Source organism: Vanellus vanellus (assembly GCF_965231255.1).
Source record: "Vanellus vanellus genome assembly, chromosome: 3".
NCBI lineage: Eukaryota > Metazoa > Chordata > Aves > Charadriiformes > Charadriidae > Vanellus > Vanellus vanellus.
Genome location: NC_138907.1, coordinates 116,342,026 through 116,364,639, shown reverse-complemented (window position 1 = coordinate 116,364,639; position 22,614 = coordinate 116,342,026). Strand labels below are relative to the sequence as shown.

Sequence of the window (22,614 nt, the reverse complement as noted above, 5' to 3'; positions counted from 1 at the left end):
AGGGGGAGTGACAGCCCAGAGGGTCCAGCCAGCAGCAGACCTGAGGTGCTCACAGCTCTGCCAAACCACTTGGCTTCCCAGCGCTTCAAAACTTGCCTTATTCATGAGAATCACACCTCTCCCTGAGCACAGGCCCTTTCTTCGAGGTGTCTGCCCCGGGCAGGACGCAGCTGTGAACTCCCAGGTTCACTGGCACAGCGCTGCCGTGGCTTTGTGGTCAGCATCACGGCCTCTCGCATTTAACGAGCTCGGCGAGCAAAACCCTGGTACGAACAAACAACCAGATACTTCTATGCTGTACTTCCAATATTGCTACTTGTAGGCTTTTTTCTTTCTTTTTTTTTTTTTTTCTTTCTTCCTGTAAATGACTCGCAGACTGCCTTTTGGGGAAGGGGGAAACCAAGCGCCGGCGTAGCCACTCGTGCAACTTTAACCTTATTTAACCCTCACAGCAGCCGGAGGAAGTACAAAGCATTTTCACGAGCTGTGAATGGGCTCAGATCTGGGTTTGACGTCTGGAGGAAGTGCTGCCTTCTGCAAAGCCAGAAATGCAAAAAAAAAAAAAAAAAAAGAACAAAAAAAACCCCAAACCAGAAAAACCCCAACCCTATTCGCAGTCCCGCTGAACTCAGGCATTAACACACACGGTCCCCTGTGTGTCCCACCCCCAGAAAAAAAAAAAAAAGAAAAAAAAAGAAAAAAAAAAGAAAATAAGAAAGAGCCCACCAGGCGAGAGGAGAGGGGATTGGATCTCTGCCATCATCCGGGCCGATGTCCCCGGGCGGGGGTGACAGCGGCACCTTTCCCTGCCCTTATTTCTAAGCAGACCCCCCCACCGCTCTCCCGCGCCGGGCTGGAGAGCCTGAGGGTCCCCCCGCACGGTGGGTGCGGAGGTGGAGGACCCCCCTCCGCCTCTCCTCCCCTGTCCCGCCGACCCCTCACCTCCCTCCGGCCCCCCCGCCTCAGCCCGCGGCGGCGGGAGGCGGGTCGGAGGGAGCCGCGCCCGCCCGGGGCCGGCCGCCGGTGGGAGCCGCACGCAGCCACCGCGGGGCGGGCCTGCGAGCGTCGCGCTGGGCCGGGCCGGGCTGGGCCGCGCCGCCGGCTGTCTCCGAGGCGCGGGGAATGGACGAGGGTCCCTGCAGCGGCGAGCGGCGACGGGCGGCTCAGGTAAGCGGGAGGGAGGAGGACGCGCACGGCGGGGCCGGGGGGGAGCGGGCTGAGCCGCTCCTTCCCGCAGCGCCCACCGCGCCGGCAGCCGGGCGGGGACGGGGCTTTCTCCTCCCGCAGGGCTCCCCTCGCCCCGCTGCCATCTCCGCCGAGCCCTCGCTGCCGCCTTTGTGGCCGCCTCTCGGTGCGGGGTCAGGCCGGCCCGGGCCGCAGGCGGCGCGGCTGCCCCTGTCCCTCGAACCGGCGGGGGGGGGAAGACGGGGGACGCAGCCAACTGTTGCCTGGGAAAGCGCCGTCCCCAGAGCGTTTCCAGCTGCTGTGGCACCGGGGCGGTGAGCGCCGGTAGGGTTCGCTTCGCCTCGGCTACCGGCCGGGCTCGGGAAGGCGACGGTTGCGGTGCGAGCCCCCGCCGAGAACCCCCCCGTGGGCCTTGCGGCAGCCGCGGAGACGGCTCCCCCCGGGCACGGGCCCCGCAGGGTGGGCAGATCTCCGGGGTCGCGGTGCCCTCCGGTGGGTGCCGGAGCCGCCGCGGCTGTGGGGGAGGGCAGCGGCGGTGCGGGGACCTGTCTCCGCCCGCCCCCGGGCCCGGGGGAGTCTGGCTTAGCGCTGGGTGTCAGTGAAACCACAGGTCCCGGTGCCGTACTGGAGTGAGTACGCCTCTGCTGTGGTGGGGGGGAAAAGGGGGGGATTAAGCTCACAACTTTGATTGTACCCAAAACTTTCCGTGCCAGCTGCTGGTGGTGGTTGGGTGCAGGGTGTTTCCAGAGGGATGTACCTCGGCGTGAGATGAAAAACACCGTCTGTAATACCGCATTCGCCCCGTCGTTTGAGTCTCCGTCCGCGTTGGGATGCGTTAGAGCGAACAGATACCACGCTTGCATCTGTTCTTCCTATTTTCATTTTTCCCCTAATTTAATTTCAAGACGGTTTAGCTTTAATTTTATTTATCTGGGTTTTGTTATGCCAATGTCTTGGTAATGCATGACGCCACTGTGTAAAATCGAATGCTCCATAATTCACTGGCAACACAGCAAGACTTAACTCCACATGCTTTTCAGTGGTGTCGCTAGTAACTTGCCGAGGGTGGTGGTGTGGGTTGGTTTCCAGCCTGTTCCTGGTAATCTTTGATTGCCATACAGTCGATTTTTGCACTCTGCTTTTGTTTACCAGCTCTTAGAGGTAGTTTGTATGTGTGTGGGGAAGGGGTAAGTTAAGGGGGACAGAGATGTTTTTGCTCTGCTTCTGCTGTTCTCACCATCTCCAAGGTCAGAAAAAAACCTGAAAATTACTTTGGCTGTGAACTCTTAGGTGGGGAGATCTGGAATGAAATGCTGTCGTGACATGAGGTTGCCTTGTGGGCAAAGAATTTCACATGCTCAGCACTGCTCTGCAAAAATACCCGAACTCATATTACACAGGGAAGAGCCAAGCTGATACTTCCCTTTTCTCTGTTATGCTAACTTTTATAGTTTTTTACAACATGTAAGGAAGACTTAGACATCAGCAATGTACTTCTTTATTTTTTTTAAGGAATAAACTTTGTAATTTCTCACATTTGATTCTCCTTTCTACTCTCTTGTAATACCCCTACCCCCCATCTCACCAGGCCGGAATTAAAAACTTGTGATAAAGCCCCATTAGTTGTGAGTTTAGCTTTCCTAGGGTAGACTTTAAAAAAAAAAATGTTTTAATGAAGTGAAATTACAGAGTTACAGTTATGGGAATAGCATGAAGGGTTTGACTTAAATTCACAAAAAGCATAAAGTTGCAACTAAGAATAAAATTCTTCAGCTTCAATTTGAACCACTATAGCATAGTCTATCTGGTCTTTAAAATTTCACTTAAATGTAAACTATGGCACGTATAAGTGAGGCTCTCTGGGTTATTTATATGGTTTCTTAATGACTGCCCAATATTTTATTGTATCCTGCTCTGTACTTTTCACTACCCTCCTGTGCTGTTTTTTCTGTGAACTTCTGTTCTTTATTAAAAACAGAAAATAAGCAAACCACAAGTGATTAAAAAGACAATGTATGCCAGTAATTAGAATAAAAAATACTTGATTAATTCACAAAGGAAAAATGGTGATCATCTTAGATACTACTGCATAGTTACTGTCAGCAGATGTCATTTTGCCATAGTAGTCTATTAGTGAATTTTACAGTGCTGGGAAGATAATTCATTGTTAGCGTGCTTAGCTTGTCTTCATGACATCATTTTCTGACACTGTTTTGTCAGGCTGAAATATCTTGTCCTCAGCAGTATGGTAGTCTCACAAAGACATTGAGGATTTGCATGTGCAGTATGTTGCAGATTTCTACATGTTCTGTGTTATACAAAATGAGAGCTTAAAATGTGTGTCAAAAATACTAGATGCTTTTTAGATGAATAACAATTCCCATACTTTAACAGAAATCATATTTTATAGGTGTACGCATACTATAAGTAAGCAAGACCACTTTAATCAATCATATTTATATGTATTTCCAAATACCCTTTTAATTAGAGTGTTTAGAGAAACTGTAAGAGTTTTATAGAATCACTGGCATTCTTTAGCAGTAGGTGCATAATGCATGCAGTAGCACATGAACTTGATCATTCAGTTCACATGTTATACAAAACAGCAAAATATTATTCTATATCCAAAACCTGTATGCAATCCAGACATCATTAGGTCTCCTATTAAATCCCTGGAGACAAACTGAGCATGTCAATGTGACCTATATCATCAGTGGACAGGAGAGTATGCATACTAATAATGTATGTCGATTTGAAGGAGCCAAACCCTCTCAGCTCTTCCTACATACTGAATTCAGTATGTATTTGGATCTGTTTCAGTATTATCTATCATTCTTTTAGCAGTGCTTTCTACTCATGTTATCTAGGAATGCAAAACAGTAACATTAAATCAGAGAAAACCGTTTGAGAGGCATGAATTAAAATATTTAGTACATGGGGCAGCTTGAGAGTTGCAAAAAACAGTCATAAATTTGAATTTTGTTGTTTAAATTAAAATTGTAATATAAGCTGCTATGCACTCATGTGTGAATGACGATGACAGCGATGTGAATGATGTGAGATGTACAGGTCCTAATTCTTGTGAAGTACTGAATTTACCATTCTTGTACATTCACAGAATTCCAATTCATACTTCCAAATAAAATGAAAAGCATGTCTTATTTTGTGTTTTTATATACTGCTTGGTACAAGTTCTTGATTTAAACTGGTAGCAGTTGTTGCTTCTACAGAAAAATAACAGTAATGGGTACAGGACAAATACCTTTTAGGACAGATATGACCTGGCGCAGCACTGACACACAGATGCTTGAAAGATTTTTATTTTTTATTGTGGATTTAAAACGTTTAGAAATAATCTCATGGTTGGTATCTTCATGTTTACATTAAGTTAAATGTCAGCCAGTTTTACCTTAATGCAGGAATGGTTACTTTTGCGTGTTAATGGCTGTAATATTCTTGTCTAATTTATGAACTGGTCAATAGACTGCATAACCAGTGCTCTATGGGAGTTCTTTGTGCATTTTATCCTTTCCTCCCTGTCTGTGATAATACTTGTGTAGGGCTGTTCATAGTGCCAACGTCCAGGTTGACTTTTAACATCACTGTTTGGATGAATGGCAGGACAAAAGGTGAAGCTAATACGTAAGCCTGAGGCTTATTTTTCAGTAAATCTGTGTAAGGAATTTGTGAGGTTTGTAAAATGTGAAAAGTTCATTTTGAAGGTTCCAGTAGCAGTGCAACTTGTGGTGTTACGTGTGCCCATCACAAGTGCTAGTCTGGTTTGGTTAAAGTCTGAAGTTAATAAATGTGATCTGTGAACCTATGTCCCTCATACCTGTTGAAGAGCATCAGTATGTCGTGAGAGTTGTCATGGCATGGAGCATACTGGGATCTTGCGTTTGGTCCCCTGTTTGTCTGTGGTGAACTCTGGATGACGGAGACGCATCTGGGCATTGGAGTTTGCACAATTTAATAACACTGTTGGAGGTGCTTTGGTGTTTTTAAGGGGATGTGTAGGCTTACACTGATGTTTTAGGTAACAGCCATTCTGTACTCTCCTATGGCTCTGTGATACTCACAGGTTTCACTTGAACTAGTTGGTAGAAGCTTTTTTAATATATAATTTATGGGATTTTGGAGGAGAAATCTTTCTCCCTGTTGTAGTACAGCCTGAATTCATGAATTATTTCAGTGGCCTATTTTACAATTAGATGCCTCAAAGCTAAGGTTGGTGTTCCTAAAACCCATGTCTGAAAGCACACTGTTGTCTGTAATTTCTACTGTGAAGAAAATCAGATGCACAGAGCTTCATTTCTGCATCCATCCAGAGCTGTTACCACTGTGACTGTTCTGGAGAGTGGCATTTCTCTCCTGCCTAAATGCCTTTAGCATCCTGAAGTGGGAATGTTCCCTCAGGATTTGAAAAGCTTGTTTTGCTAAGAAATAAGTAAGCATAAGCTATTTACTCCAACTCAATGAAGAAGCATTTGCAATGATGTTTATCTCTCCCTCTTCTACTCGTATTCAACGGTGCATTAGTTCCATCTCTTACCTATAAAGTGTGAAGTTTGATTTTCTGTCCTCTTTTCAGTTTGAAGTAACTTGAGCTAACATCTCCCTCTTCCTGGGGGAGTGCGACAAACAGCATGTCATAAACTGTTCTTCATTTCACCTGCAACTGTGCTACTCTTGGGGGGGGGGGGGGGGGGAAGTTAATTAGGCCAGAGGGAGAGTGAGTCCTGCCCTGGGATTGAGGCATTCAGCTGAGATGAGGGAAATCTGGTTTGCATGGGTGTTTCATTCTTTCATCCAGTAAATACTTTTCCATTTCACAGTTTCAGAAGTAGTAGTCTAGGATAGTCTGTGGGTTAGGGCACTACCCTGGCATGCGAAGACGTGGGTGTGAGCCAGCCTCTTCGCCTGGAGAGAGCCTACCGCCCACTTTTGCTTCCTCTGTGGTTGCTTTCCTCATGCTCTTAAATTGCTCGATGGTGCTTGGGGGCATGCTCCTGCCTTCTCATCCAAACCTTCAGTATTGCGTGACTCCTTTCCTCATCAGCTTGTGAAAGGGATGACTTTGTATCTTGCTCCTGGGGAGGCCTGAAGGTTTTACAACCCTTTTTAATAACATAGGCACCTCCTGAGCTTCCACAGTAGGTGACGTTTAAGGTACAGTTCTCACAACTTTGTTTCCTATTAAGTTAGATGGCTTCCTGCTTACTATCCCAGGTATTTTAATTTCCATTATATACCCAAATTCATTGTAGCCATGTTCAAAACTCTCCTGTGAGCCCATTTTGTGCCTCTAGTCTCATATAGACTAGTACATCTAAGAAAAGTGTAGATTTTGGGGGGGTTGAAGGCAAGATTTGGCAAGACTGAGGTTTCTTTCAGAAGAAAGTCTTTATTTTGGGTTAGAAAACAACTTGAGCCTGGTTGGATTCAGTTGTCCACCATAGGCGTCTCATCCTTCTGAGATGCTTTATGACACCCACTGCGTCTTCGCTTGGCTAGCAGATGCAGGATGGCCAGAAGACCCATGTCCTGCTTGGGGTAGCACCTACTGGGAAGGCAGAATATTTTAAGACAGCTCAATGCTATTTGCCTCTGCAAGTGAACTGAGCCCAGTAGTGTCCCAAGAGTATTGTTTTCTAGGCTGAATGTGGTTAGACTGAGAAGTGGGAGGAAGGGGTTGTTTTCTTGCTTTACAAAGACGTTTCAAAGAAACCCTGCTTTCTGTTCTCTTTATTGCGAGTGTATTTGGTACCTAGCCTGATCATTATAATTTTCATTTTGCAGCCGCCCCAGATTAAGTCTGGGAGGTTAGCTTGTGTTAATGGATTTCTGGGAAAGAAGGGGAGAAAGTTCGACTTCTGGTTTTTTTTTGTGCATATTAATAGCAGTGTGGGGCAAAAATTCATTACTGTTGGTTGTTAGCTGGTATGGAAATACTGAGTGATGGTGCCACTTACGGAGCTGAATTGGTTTTGGAGAAAAAGGAAAATTCTCTCTAGTAACTGATCCATATGATTCTATCTCCAGTAAATTGATTCCAGAATTGTGTTTAAATAGCCTCCATGAGAGATGCGCAGTGGTATTTATCTGGTATAGATGATTGGCTGGCCCTAATTTTTCGGAGGGGGTTTGTTTAATGCTGTGGAAATTGGGAGAGGGAGGCAATGGTGAGGGGAAAGATTTATAATAATAGTCCTCAGAGTTGTTCAAACCTGTTTATATTTTAGAAAGCTAGATTGTTAGATTTTTTTATGTTTTATTTCCAGGAACAGTCTAATTTTGTCTCAGTTATGCTTTTTCCTATCCACATATGCACAGTCTGACTCCTTGTACTGTATTGCTTTGTAATTGCACGGTGTTTTGCTCCAAGGATCATCTGTAGACTGTTGGTGACTCCTTCAGATAAAGATTTCATGATGGGCACTGGCATCTTTAGAAGCTTCTGGAAATAAGTCTGTAATCATCTCCATAATAAGTGGTGGCAGCAGAGGAAATGGGAGCTGATATTCTGTAACCGTTTTTCCTATGTTTTTATTATTAAAGCATAAATGCGCTGTAGGACTGGAACACTTCCCTCACCCTCTCACAAGGCTGTGCTGCAGCAGAGCTCTGTAATTCCAATTACTGCGGGGACGTTTTGCCGTTCCAAATGAGATCATGATGGGGATGCTGGAAACCGAGACGCTCTCAAAATGTGTTTCATGCTCTGAATACTTGAGAGATTTTGTTAGAGTGCGATACTTAGGCCTAAAGGGTTTATGTCTTTAATTAGAGAAGGTGTTAAAAAATCCACTTACTATTTTGTATCAATATCTCTTGTATTCAAGAGGAAAACAGAAAATATTTCCTGATCTTGAAGTATTCTGGGAATATGTTGCCTGTAGAACTGATACGTGCTTCTGCAACTGGATAATCTTACTACTTTATTTTTTCCCCCAACGGCAGGGAGAAAGCACACATATTAGAGACCTTAGAAGTATAGATAAACTGCTTGTCCATTTTCATGCTGAGACAAAAATGATCGGGGTCTGACTACTTACGCCTTTGTTTTACTGAGGTTTTGATTCATTATAGCACAGACAGTATCATGTTGTCCTTTACTGAACTAGAAGTAAATCCGCCAAAAAAAAATCCCCTTTTGTTCTGCTGCTGAGGAACACTGTGGGCTGCCAAATCCTGGCAGTCTGAGTCACCACAATCGTAATAAAGTGTTTGTACTTTTGCGGTTGCTGTTATTCAGTGTCTTCTGATTTATTCATAAGGCAAAGGGACACCTACAGGTTAAAATACTACTTTTTAAAGAAATATTCCATGTTTATACTGAAATAACATTTTGTCGAAAGAGAATTAAATACACACTGGTAACACCTTAAAGCTTCTAAGGAGCAAATGGTAATCTTTAACAATAACAAATACATATATACATATCTTTTAATGCATTCCATTTTTTGTGTAAGAGCAATATTAGACTTCAGAAAATGATGGGATTATTTTAAGCTCCTTACTGAACTCTGCTGTTTTGGCCATCTGAACTGACCTGGTAATGATCTGATAACCAGGGAGACTGTTTCCTTCCTTAAGAAACAAAAAAAAAAAAACCAAAACAAAAAACAAAAACCAAACCAAAAAACCCCTGCAAGAAAGTTTTAAGGACAGAGACTCTGCCCCTAGCAATGCTTATCTGTGTTTTATCTTTGATGTGTGGGCTGTGACCCTGCAAGCATAACTCATGTCATTGAATTCAGTTGTTTTCAGGATCACTCCCAAACAAAGCAGTCAAATATCAAGTTGCGTTATCGAAATAAAACTTGGAATGACTGCACTTAAACAGCTGGGGGAAAGCAAGGTGGTTCTGAATCAAGGATGGGTACCTGTAAGGCTGACAAATACGTTCCCTGACTGCATGGAAGATGTGTGCAGGTACCCCGCGGGTGCCCGTGTGTACCCTGGGCTAGTCTGGCTGATGCGCCCGGGCTTGGGTGGGAGATGGGAGTTCTTACAAATTCTTAATCCCATCACCTGTACATGGAGAGGAGGTGGGCTTCCTTAGAATTTCTCGATTCTTTAGCTGTTTATGGGTAGGAGTCCTCATGATTTAGGCATTTAACTCTGATATTGGTTATTGAGGCAGAAACAATGATTTCTTTCTTTCTATTGGTAAAACAACAATGAGGCTTTTATTCCTTTTTTTTTTTGCCTGATACATAGGGAATTCTGGATGTCATTTACCTTTCCCTAGTTGTTGAGCTAATGAAATTTCCACAGTCCTCTCCAAAAAAAGCCAAATTTAGTAAGTCAGATCGTTAGTAACTTTCGCTGACTCTGTCGTGTAGAGCTGCTGAAGGAAGGAAGGTGGACCGAGCTGGGTGTGGGTGGTGGGCACCAGGGCTGTGCGGGGCACGTATGGAAATACGTCTGGCAGAAAGTACTATAATTTTAATTGCTGCTCTGAGTCATACTATCACTACAGCTGTTTCCCAAAGAAGAGGTTTGCATGCTATTGACAGGACATTGACACTAAGAAAGGAGATGGTAGATAAGCAAATGCAAATATGTTGCAGGCCCTCTGTCCTTTAGTTTTTAATACATTCCGTAGTGATGAGTTCAGCGTGAAACACTTGGTGACATGTAATTATATATGCATTAAGTAAATGGCAGTTGATTCGTGGTATCCCTCTCTCAGGGTATGTATTCTTAATGCACTGAGGTAGGGATGAGTGAGCAGCAGTACAGCGCTGAGCTGTTTGATTCATGTGGCCGCGCAGTCCTGCTCGGCGTGCTGACTTCCTTTCTCCTTTTTTTTTTGCCCATAAAAGGAGAAAAGTGCTGCCATGTGACTCTTTAGAGAGGATCACAAGAAGGGAAGGTTATTCAGGTAGCTTTGTCTCTTGTACGCGGTACGAGACATTCTGCTTTCTGTGTTTGATGCAATACTGCTAGCAGAGTATGTGGTAGTATTTCCTTCAACTGACATTGAAATAAAACACTTCTTTCTTCTAATAACTTTTTATTATTATTATTATTATTATTATTTGTATGGATGAGAGATTCTGAGGGGAAGTTGGATATAAATGAGTTTGGAAATAAGATAAAAATCCCAGTTCTTGGGGATTAGGCTGTCCTCCAAACCTGCAGACTCTTTCCTGCCGGTGGTTAAAGTATGACTGTGTGTGTGTGGTATTCTCCCGTCCTATGCCAGCGACTGTAGGTAGGCACGCCTAAGTTTATTGCTTAAATTTGCTCTGTTAAAAAGTTTCATCTCTGGTTTTCCAGAAAACAGGTGATTCTCTGAAGGCTTGCCCAGAAATCAAATGTGGACATCTCAGTGCCTTTCCACGTCTGGAGAAGTCCTTGAGCCCACTTGCTCCGTGATCTTACAGTGACTTTCAGTGTACGGTAAAGAGGAGTCGCCTGACTTCCTTTGACGCATTCTGACAAAAAGCATAGCGCTCCCACTGATGAAGGTCACATTTTCTCCATAGAGCGAAGGCAATTAACAGCTCTAAATAAGTTCCACACAGCTTCTGCCGTGGATTACTAGGTGGTGTTCGATGGGCTCCTGATTAGGCATCAGAATGCGCAGGATGATCTTGAACAGCCAGCTTCAGCCGTGCTGCCTGCTGATGTCCTCCATGTGCATTGAAAACGATCTCTGAGGCAGTGATTGATAGTATTGATCAGCTTGGCTTTAGTCAGCCTTGTACATTCCCATTACTTATTGATGCTCTGAAACGATTTGGCATGAGGACATGTAAATCAGCTGTTTCTCTTCTTGCTCAGTCCAGCACAAGATCTTTTAGAAATCACAGCAGAATAGATCTACCTGTGGGAACTAGACTTTTTTCACAGTTGTGAAAAGTGGAGATCTTTGACCCAAACGTTCACTTTCTTATGCAATAAAGCATTTTGTCAAGGACTCCAAAGGGAACTGGAGAAAATTAAGATCTTTGTAATGAGCAGTTGTTTCCTAGCATCATCCTTCTCTAGTGTCACCATAGGTATCCTGGGAACAGAGCAAAAGGACCATACTAATTCTGGCTCTAAACTCACTTTTTCTTTCAAGCTGGTTTATTAATTTTTTTTCCAAGTCAGAACTAGGATGTAGGCCAAGATCTGTGAGAAGCAGATGTCTGTCTCATACCATCAGCGTTATCATCACTGGGATTTAATAAATTTGTTACTTCACTTGTGTGGGAGGGTTTTTGTTGTGTTGTAGATTTTTTGGTTGTTTTTCTTGGAAGCTCTGATAGTGAGTTTTCTGGTTAATTGGAGTGATGGTCTTTAGTCAAGTGTTGATGTTACTGTTCGGGGAGATGTGTCATCTTTTCATCTTTTTGAAAGACAGAAATTAAACCTATAGTTCAAGGCACTATGATGAAAGTACTCCCTGATAAATTGGGGTGTGGGAGTTCATCATCTGGAACTATTAGGTTGGAGCAGATGGTTATTAGGTGAACTATTAGGTAGACTCACTGGGCCAGATTGGCAGCTAATACTTCAGCAGTTATAAATGGTTTGTCAAGGTTTTACGGAATAATACAGAGTTTTGTCAATACTGTGGTGGATTGACGCTGGCTGGACACCAGGTGCCCATCAAAACTGCTCTGTCACTCCCCTCCTCAGCTGGTCAGGGGAGAGAAAATATAACAAAAGGCTCGTGGGTCAAGATAAGGGCAGGGAGATCATTCAGCGATTACCATAACAGGCAAAACAGGCTTGACGTGGAGAAGTTAATTTAATTTATTGCCCATCGAATCAGAGTAGGATAATGAGAAACAGAAAAAAAACTTAAAACACCTTCCCCCCACCCCTCCCTTCTTCCTGGGCTCAACTTCACTCCCAATTTCTCTTCCTCCTCCCCACAAGCCGCGCAGTGGGACAGGGGATGGAGGTTGTGGTCAGTTAATCACACGTCTCTGTTGCTCATTCCTTGTCAGGTGGAGGACTCCTCATACTTTTTCCCTGCTCTGGCATGGGGTTCCTACCATGGGAGACAGTCTCCATGAACTTCTCCAATGTGGGTCCTTCCCGTGGGCTGCAGTTCTTCACGAACTGCTCCAGCGTGGGTCCTTACCACGGGGTGCTGTCCTTCAGGAACAGACTGCTCCAGCCTGGGTCCCATGACACAGGAGTCCTAAGGCGAGCTCAGGGAGGACGGAAACCTCCCGCGGAGCAGAAGGGCAAAAGCTCGCTTGATCTTGATTTTCAGTACGAATACAGACCGTGAAAGCAGGGCCTCACGATCCTTCTGGACTGCCAGCAAACCTCCTCCAGCATGGGCTTCTCTCTCCGTGGGTCCAGAGGTCCTGCCAGGAGCCTGCTTCAGTGTGGGATTCCCACAGGGTCACAGCCTCTTTGGGCACACCCACCTGCTCTGGTGTGGGCTCCTCCATGGCCTGCAGGTAGATATCTGCTCCACCGTTAACCCCCATGGGCTGCAGGGGGACAGCCTGCCTCACCATGGTCTTCACCACGGGCTGCAGGGGAATCTCTGCTCCAGCGCCTGGAGCACCTCCTCCTCCTCCTTCACTGACCTTGATCTCTGCAGGGCTGTTGCTCTCGCATATTCTCACTCCTTTCTCCAGCTCCAGTTGCACAGGTGTTTGGGTTTTTTTCTGCTTCTTAACTATGTTACTCTAGAGGTGCTACTACCGCTGCTGATGGGCTCGGCCTTGGCCAGCGACAGGTCTGTCTTGGAGCTGGTTGGCATTGGCTCTGTCAGACATGGGGGAAGCTGCTGGCAGCTTCTCGCAGAAAACACTCCTATAGCCCCCCTGGCTATCAAAATCTTGCCATGCAAACCCAATACACAATACCATTACATTTTTAAGGCTACTTCAAGGTAAGCAGAGTTGGGAATGGAGAAGCATGTAGTGAGATGATCTGTAGGTAAGCAGCTGTGAAAGGGATATATGTTTTTGTACTGTCAGTGTAATTTTTCAGTACTCTGTGGCACTGCATAGTCAATTCTATCTAACCAAACTTTTAAACACAGTGATTCTTGCTAAGTATAATATTTACCTGCAAATTTGCACCAGGGTAGTCGTGTTTTCCTTTGGAAAAAAAGTTATGTGCCTCTATTGTGTTTACAAAGACTTGTTGTCTTATGTTTCTTTTTGTGCAAAATAAGGGTAAATGTTTTTGATTCAGATTTGCATGAAATTTTTCAAAGTGAGTAAGTTGGGATTTCTGACTTAGAAGAAAGAAACCAATTTATAAAGACATATATGAGTTTGTGAATGATTGAAAGAAAACACAGATTTGTTCCTGAAATCCTAATCTTGTCAAGTGAATGTGTTCCTTGCTAACCACCCTGATGCGGATAAAGTTTGGAGAAGCAGAGTCTCAGCTGCTATGCATAGCAATACCATCAGTAGAGCTATGCCCGCTTTATACCAGCTGACAGGACCAGTGCTCTACTGGCAGCAGTCCAGGCTTGCTGAAATTAAGAAGTCAGATGCTTGTCTTCAGTCTGAACAAATTTTAAAACTCCAGAATCTAGAGAGTGCGGATTTTCACATGTGCTGCATATAATACCTGTGGAAACACAAATGCTTAACTGTTACATGGTTATTTTGTTCTGTTCGCTTGATTTGAAAGCAACAACCACCTAAGTGACGATGTGGTATTAAAACCAGAAGCTATAATGTCTGGAAAAGGTGACCTGTTAATTCTGAAATGCATTGGCCACTTATGGAATTAACTTCTAAAAATGATGTTCTCCAGAAGCAACTGGGTACTATAATCATGATGCGTGTTCATAGTAGGAGCTAAATAAGGAATGGATATGGCATGCGACTGTACTGTTACATTTTTAGTACTGTTCGTGACACAGTTTTGTCCTGTGCCAACTAACACTCTCCCAGATAATACCCAAGCATAGTTCTGGGGTTAGAAGAGATGGTGGACCATTTCCAAAAGGCTGTTTGATCTGGCCAGGCTGTTTTGGAGGGATAGGATTTTAGTTGTACAGCCACAAGCTGTACCGTGCTCGTTGGTTCCAAGCCCAGAGCATGGCTACGTGCCCTGGTCTGTTTTATTTTCTGACATATACGTGGCCACAGATTCTGCTTTCCAGGAAGCTGAAAATCCCAGAAGCTGAGATTCAGCAGCTTCTTTGGAAAAGCAATGGTAGGACTGTCTTTGCATGCTTAGAAGGATAGGGGAAAAAAAATCAAACCTCAAAGTGAGAAGCTGTGTCTGGAAAGCTGGAAAAATAATCCAGAGGAACTTAAAATCATAGAATAGCTGAGTTTCATATTGCTTTTATAAGAAAAGCCCCGGGGATTACACAGGTCTAATTAGCCATTTTGAAAGTGCTAGTTTAAAAAAAAAAAAAAAAAAAAAAAAATGTGAAAAATGATGGCCTGGCAGCTTAAATCAAAATGAATAAATTAAATGTAAGCAGATGGCATCTACAGTGTCCTCAACCAGAGGATGTATGTCCTAGCAACAGTGTAAAATTTATTCCTGTCCTAAGCTTTGCCTTCTGTTAACTAAAGGAGCAGTAGCAACCTGCTGGTGCAAACCTGAGCTGGCATGATGTTTAAGTTTTCCCTGGGGAATCCCTGTCTCAAGCAGATGTTTCGGCCCTCTTCTAATTGTCTGATTGCCTCCTGTGAAGGAGATGCAAGTCTAACTTTATATTTAGCAAAAAAAAAAATGTAGAGTGGGGGGGGGTGGTTGTTTTTTTTCTTCTTTTTTTTTTTTTTTTTTTTTTTAAGTAGTGTTAAAGCTATTAGCATCGTAATGACTTAATGGAGTCTGGTCCAACAGACAACTTACAGGTTGACTCTAGTCCATGGAGCTCTTCCATCTGTCTCACAGCCTCTTTGATATTGCTGAGGAATGGCTGTGGGGATGAATGTAGGCTGCCTGGTGAAGTGGCCCCATATTCCTCCACCCAGAAGTGGTCTAGCGATCAGAAACTGAGCTCCCAGTCCACACGCGGACAGTGAGGGACCAAGTGCCATTCCTGGGCTGGGAATCCCTGGCACGATTTGTTGTTTGAGGGTTGTGTGCAGAGAGAATCAAAGCTCGGGACAGGATGCTCTAAGGATGAACTGCCCTGAATTACCTATATTACCATCGACATCTCGCATCTTTCTGTGTAGTACTTAGATAGTACCAGATTGGTAGTGAAAGCTTTAATGAGCCCGTGCTTTTTCAGTACATACATTCACAAGTGAGTTCTGCTGCTGCTGCTTTTTTTTTTTCCCCCCCTATCTTAAATCAAAATACGGATCTGTAACTTAATTTTGGAACATGTACTCTTTGAGTAAAGGACTTCTAAAACATGAAATAATACTGCAGTTGCATAGTTAGGATTCAGCCTGGATTCTGACACACCGTTCGTCTTACTTAACTCTTCTGTTTAGCCTTTGAAATACAACATTATGTAGTTCATTCTGTCATGCAATCACACTTAACTCTTTATTTGCAAGCAGAATTAATTTAGCATCTTTGCTTTTAGTGCTTTGTTGAACACTGATCATACAGCCTTAATTATTTCTTACACAGCAGGAAACTTTCAAAGTAGCAGCTGTGTTTTGCCTTAAGTCAAATTGGTTGTGGACTAAGACTGCTCAAATCCCTGAGTGGATAATAAGCTTTACTCTCAGCAGGTCCCTCAGACTGCTGCGCTGAGGGTACTGAACTGACTTCTGTGTTTCATTGTATAAATGCATTTTAACTAGGGATAAATGGACTTACTGGGTATTGTGAAAACAGTGAAAGATAATTTTATGCGTTAATATGTGATGGTTTGCCTCCTTGTTGATGTCCTTCCCTTAAAGCAGCATTAAGGATTTTTGCTAGGGTTTCCACAGTGTCTTATTTGTTTCTGTCCAGTTTTATCATGCTGGTGGTTAGGAAGTGATTGCTTTCCTTTCTTCCCAAATCACGAATTCTCCTGAGGAGAAGAGCGGTTGCTTATAAACATGTTTCTTCACCCTGTGTTTAGGTCACAGTGTTGTAAGGAGTATCTTGGTATTTAGTTGTTTTATAAACACGTTAAAGTGTTGGCCCTCTTGATTCCCCCTGGCTTTCCTATGGAAGACTCTGATATCAATCTTGGACTGTTCTCAACTTTTAAAGAAGTATTCTGTTTTAAAGACCCAAAACTGGAAATGTGAAGCTCTTCCAGTCAGAACAGTTCATCCTCTTTCTCTCCCGTGGCACTTGCTTTCCCGTTCAACATCTCTCTCAGTCCAAATGTCGTCCCTCAATGAACTTTCCTTGCAGCCCCTTCCACGCAGTTACTGCCTGCTGAACAAGAAGTGCTTCCTGGCATTTCTTTGTCATCCTTTTTTAATGCCCATTTCATACTCCTTTGTCATATTATCTCTACAAATTGGACTGACGTAGTTTTTACATCCCATTTGAGGTTGTTTTAATTTGATTCTGGTTTAGACTGAAAGAAATTTGGATATCTGAGATAAATTTTAAAAAAAAGGTTAAAAAGCAAATTTCCAGAATGTCACGTGTGTGTTGTTAAAAATGTAATTCAGTGCTAGCTACTACTTAATCTGTGCTTAGGATAGCTATTCCTATATGGCAAGTTTTTGTATAATTTCATTATTCAGCTGAACAGGAGATACTCCTTTATAGTTACTGATTTTTTGTTTCCAAAATTTAGTTTTTCTGTATAAAAAATGTGTTTGGGCTTCCAAAGTAACTGTGTTATATAGTCTACTTCCCAGACACAGTCTGTAAGCTTTTTGTGAGTATATTTTGCACTTGTTATGTGAGAGCTTATTGTTGCCAGTAACGTTAATTTTCTCCAAATAAGCCAAATTATGTAACAGAACAAACTGATCTAACATAACATTGTGGAAATTATGGATATAATTCAAGAAAATTCTCATTTACTTTTCTTTTGGCCTATGTTAGATCTCAAGATTTTTAATTAGCCTCAATAAGTTTATATGCTCTGATGAACATACATTTTTTTTTAAAACAATCCAGTTGTTATACAACTTCTAAAGTTTCTATCAAATATATTTTAACTTCTGTTCTTGCATCTATTTCACAACTTTTTTTTTTCTATTTCATTTCTTATAGCAGTCTTTTATTTTTATTCCGTAGAGTTTTAGCCTGGATTTTTTTTCTGTCCCACTTGCAATAGGTTTAAAGGTTTCCAGCAATCATTTACCATAATTAAACTTGTAGGTTGTGTTCTATAATGAATTAATTTTCTTGAAAAACCTTTTGGTTCAAATACTTCTGTAGAATTTGGTGACGTACATCCTGTGCATTTGAAGAAAATGTAGCGGTTGTTGACCCTCAGATTATGATCTTTGTAGTCATATTTCCATTTAATATTTCCAGAAAGATGTGGAAATTTAGTACCTCTTTTCCCTTACTAAGATCTTTTTACTTCTGTTTTCTTTCTTATGATAGTGGGTTGTGAATTCAATTAAACTGTTGCCTGTGGCTTAAGTGACAAAAGAACCTTCTGATCTTTCCACACTGATGAACTCCTTCTGGAGTGGATCAAATAAATGGATCAAATCATGGCTCATATAAATACGGTTCTGCAGGTACCTGCTTTGGTATGAGATTTTTAATTGATTAATTAATTTATTTAAGGTGTTTAGCTGGCAAATACTTTCCTCCCCTTTCTCAAAATGACTTAGGGTATTTTTTCATGCCATGACATTCCTCCAAAACCAGATGATGTTAGTCAGCATAGTCTGTGCTAGGCTTTCCCTTTCAAAGCTAAATTCCACCTTTTTTATTTCTGATAGAATCATAGAATTGCTGAGGTTGGAAGGGACTTAAGATCATCAAGTCCAACCATTAACCTACCCTGACAAAAAACACTTCTGAACCATGTCCCTAAGTACCACATTGACCCTTTTTTTAAACACCTCCAGGGATGGCAAGTCCACCACCTCCCTGGGCAGCCTATTCCAATGCTTGATAAACCTTTCAGTGAAAAAGTGTTTCCTAATATTCAATCTAAACCTGCCCTGACATAACTTGAACCCATTTCCTCTCGTCCTATCACTTGTCACCAGGGAGAAGAGGTCAGCCCCCACCTCTCCACAACCTCCTTTCAGGTAGTGGTAGAGAGTGATAAGGTCTCCCCTCAGCCTCCTCTTCTCCAGGCTAAACAACCCCAGTTCCCTCAGTCGTTCCGCATGAGATTTGTCCTCCAGACCCCTCACCAGCTTTGTAGCCCTTCTCTGGACACGCTCCAACACCTCAATGTCCTTCTTGTAGTGAAGGGCCCAAAACTGAACACCGTACTTGAGGTGAGGCCTAACCAGTGCCGAGTACAGGGGGATGATCACTTCCCTACTCATCTAAATTTCACTGTCCTCTTTCTTTAACTGCATTGTTTCTGTTTCTGTTCTTTCCAGTCTCCTCTTCCTACCTGTAATCCTTTCTCATTGTTTTCATCCACTCTGTTCTACCACTTTCACTTTCTCTTATTCCTGGTAGTACATCTGCTTTTGTTTCTGTTTCACATGAATCTTGCTGCATTGTTGCTTAACCACTCTTTCCAGTTAACCTTAATTTCGTGAAGCTTGGAAAATACCTAAACACTTAGTAACTTGGGAGTTAATGTGGTCCGGTAAGCGGGGTACCCTCTTCGAAGCTTTCTCATGGATGCTCATTTAATTAGTGCTGGCGTTCCTGAGTCCTTCAGACTTGTCATTTTTGTTGTTGTTGGGTCAAGAGGGAAAGGATCATGTTTTCACATATCTTCAGCCAGTAAATGCTGTAGAAAACAATGGTATTTAGAGCTGGTTTTTACAACTCAGTAGGGCTGGAGGGTCAGAAGTTGTCTGTTACTATGTCATCACTCTGTAGGAAATGGTGGTTTTCTGGGTTTGGTGAGGTGCTTCCAGTCCTTTCCGTGTCCAGAGGTGGTCCTGCTTTGAATATTCTCTAATGCCTTCTTCCCAGCTGCTTTCCCATGTAAACTGCATCACTCTCCAGAGCATCCTAAACAGGGTAACGGTAGTTCTCTATCCTGATGCGTTGTACTATGGCATTAACTGACCTTTTGCTCTGGGCGCAATGCATGGTAGAAGATACCTTGCAGCAGTACTCCTTGCTTTAAAAAAAAAAAAAAGGGAAATAACTATGTTTTGAAGGCATTTAAGTAACTTTTCTGATTTTTTTACTTGGTAATTAAAGCAGTTTAATAACAATTCTTTTAAAACAAATTTTAAAATCCACAGATTGCAGCCTCTGTCTAAGGATCGGGAAGGCTCTGGATCATCTTCAACAAGGTAAGAGTCGACTCCAGTGCTTTGTCTTGCACAGAACAGCTGTCTAGCAGATTCAAACGTCATAAATGATAAATGAATACTCAGCCTCCCTTGAGTGGCATCCTGTTATGTAGTTTTACTGTTGCACCTAACTGACGCTTTCAAAATGCTCTCTGGGCGTGATATTCTCGCCTTGAGGTTTTTATTTGTTTGCTTTTCTTATAATAGAACAACAACTGAGAATTCTTTTTCCCATATACTTTTTTCATTTACTCCACTGTTTATTTTGAATCATTTCACTGTTATTGTTCTGGCCTATGTAAACCCTTGGGATAGAATTGGCCTAGGCAGTGAATGGGATTTGTTCTCATCCCTTTTGAAGTCCTAATTCTGTAATTTTTTTTTAGGCCTTCTACTGCCATTAATTTTTTTTTTTTCACAAATCTTGACCAGGTTCCCATCAAAGTCTCTGAAATATAAGTTCTAAACACCCTCCGTTGCTACAGAACTGGAGTGAATTTGCAGCCAGCAGCAAAATAAAGCAATGCTGAAAATAGACTTTTTTCCCCTAGAGAAAGGGAGTTCCCTGACTTGACCAGCTACTAATTGGTACAAAGGTTTGTTTACACAGAGGAGCGATTCCTAATTAGTTCCCTGTGTGGGTGCTCTACTTGAGAAATTAGTGTTACATTCTGATTTAATTTAATCTGCTTTTATAATGAATTGTTATAATTTGCAGTAAGGAACGTGTTTTTAGAAGAAAAAATCTGCTCCTCGCTACCCCCGAGTTTCAAAAGATAATTCCTCTTTAGGCAGTGATCAAGCACTCTTACTGTTTTGAAATGAAATTAATAAAAATCCATCATTAGATAAGAACCAGTTTTTAGTCATATATTTATAAATATAGCTGTAGAAATACAACCATGAGTTTTTCAAAGCCAAAACTTAAGGCAGCTGATTTATGATCTGGTGACTTGACCTTTGGTTTCCCGTAGTGGTGAGGATAGTGAACCAAAATATTTGGGAAGAAGAGTGTTTGTGGAGTTCTGTTAGCATTGTTGAGGTTATGGTTGGAAAGGAAGTTCACTTCTAAGCTTTTCTGCAGTGGACTTCTTTTTCTTAAGTTGACTTCACCTTTGTTGTGGGAGCAAACTTGCATTGCTATAAGTTCTTTTATTTATAGAGTTGAAAAAGTGATATATGAGCGAAACCTTAAGAATAGCTGTCTCTAAGAATCCTTATGAAGGATTTGGTCCCCCTGTTTTTCTTTCAGCTTCCCCCCCCAACACTTGCAGAATGAAATGATCACTGTTAGCCATTTAAATTACATTCTTTATTTTGGTAGTTTCAAAAGATCGGAAATTTCATTTCTGAACTTAGAACTGCTTTAACTAGATGTCTTTCAGTGTAAATATTGTTTAAAATAAATGTAGCCATTATAATAAATTACTAAATGTTTTGGAAATGGGTTTGCATTTTCATTATTTCATTATTGTTTTTTTTTTAATTCTTAATATAATGAATACCAGTACCAGTGAACATTATTTTCCTTTGGCTGTACCAGTCTTGGTAACAGCTCATTATAAAATCCAAATTAAATTGAATCTGTTCTGCAGAATTATATGGGATAAAAATTCCATTTAAGTACCTGATCATTTCAACCTGGCAACATTTTTGAGTGGTATTACTTTAAAAGTTTTTGGAAGTTCCAAATTTCACTTTTAGAAGAATAATTTCAGTTTTCCATGGATATAATCTGGATATTTCCTTTTTAAGACAGAAAGTTTCATCTGAAAATTGAGAGAGGGAAAAGCACAGGGTTCCCAAGTATAATCTTTAATGTTTTTCATGACAGACGGACGTTGAATGTTTAGCATCTCCTCTTTGGATTTTTGAATGTGAATTGGAACCACTGTATTTCAAGGTAAGACATAACCAAGTGTTTGTATAAAGTACCCTCTTTCTTTTATACATGATTTGTGAGAAAGCTAAAGAGTGCAATATGCTGGACTTCACTTTGTACAGAGTGTTTATGTCTTTGTTGAATGTTATTTGAGATTTTAAATAATTACAGGTCAGTTATCCTAAATTTATATATTTCTTGAGAGAAACCACACCATGGTCTGTCTACGGGCTTTAATTTTATGATGGAGTACCTAGTTGTTTGATTAGTTTATTGCCAGTCAAAGTGGTAGTTCAGTTCTGTCTGCCCCTTCTCTCACATCAACACCTGTATTCATCCGGGATGTGCTGGTTTAGGGAATTTGCTGCTGAAAATCTACGGGATTGCAAAGACTTGGAGGATTAATTTTCTGTCAGTTTTGACCTCTGCATCAGCTCGCTGTGGACTCAAACAAGTACTGGCGTCAACACAAGGAAATCAGTGCCGGTACCTGCAGTAACAAATTGTACTGGCTTTAAACTTCTCACTTTTCTCTGCTCCAAGGAAAGGTTTGATACACGAGGAAGACTACGGAGCAGTTCTGAACAGCTGCAGACTTCAATATCTGAGGAGGAAGGCAGAGGATGATAGAGAAGAGCAAGAAGGTTTTGATCTGTTGATGTAATTATAAGAGTCTTTGTCATTGAAGAATACCTTCTATGAGGAACATAGTGAAGTACCGGAGGTCATGCCAGTTTGGCTCATGTTTAGCACGTAGATTAGAGGGAACAAAAGGGAGATCTCGGTGTCACACTTCACATGCGGCCGAGTTGTGGTCAGCATTGTGCTGGAGCTCCAAGGCTGGAAGTCACAGATGATGATGATTCTGGTGGTTCTGATCCAAGCACCCTGCTGTTTGCCAGCCCTTTCTGCACTGCTGGGAAACGTGAAACGGATGTGACATTTGAGCTGGGTGATTGCAGCATGTAACACTTAAAATCTGAAAGGGAAAAATATCTTTCTTTCTTTATTGTGGGGAGTAAGGCTGTGCAAGATGGTAGCTTTCATCCGGTGGTTTCTCAGAGAGATGAAAGCCATTGAGTACGGAGAGGCTGACCCTACATTAGTAACAGTGAATGCTGTCGTTAATTCGGCTGCCGCGAGAGGCATCCAACAAGTGATGCTGTGGGCAAATGACCACAGAAACTTCAATTTTTTGCAGGTAAAAACAATCCCAACATGGCAGCAGCCTGACTGGCTTTCTATCGCGGCAGGCTCTCACTACCCGAGTGAACCCAGGGATCTCAG

General features: G+C 42.3%; 1 long non-coding RNA gene across 1 annotated transcript; it reads left to right on the top strand.

Moving 5' to 3' along the window:
• Positions 1–1,052: 1,052 nt before the first annotated feature.
• LOC309670663 lies at positions 1,053–21,297 on the top strand. Its single transcript, XR_014269028.1, has 3 exons — positions 1,053–1,167; positions 19,395–19,445; positions 21,280–21,297. It is a non-coding gene; the product is annotated as an uncharacterized lncRNA (long non-coding RNA).
• Positions 21,298–22,614: the final 1,317 nt, after the last annotated feature.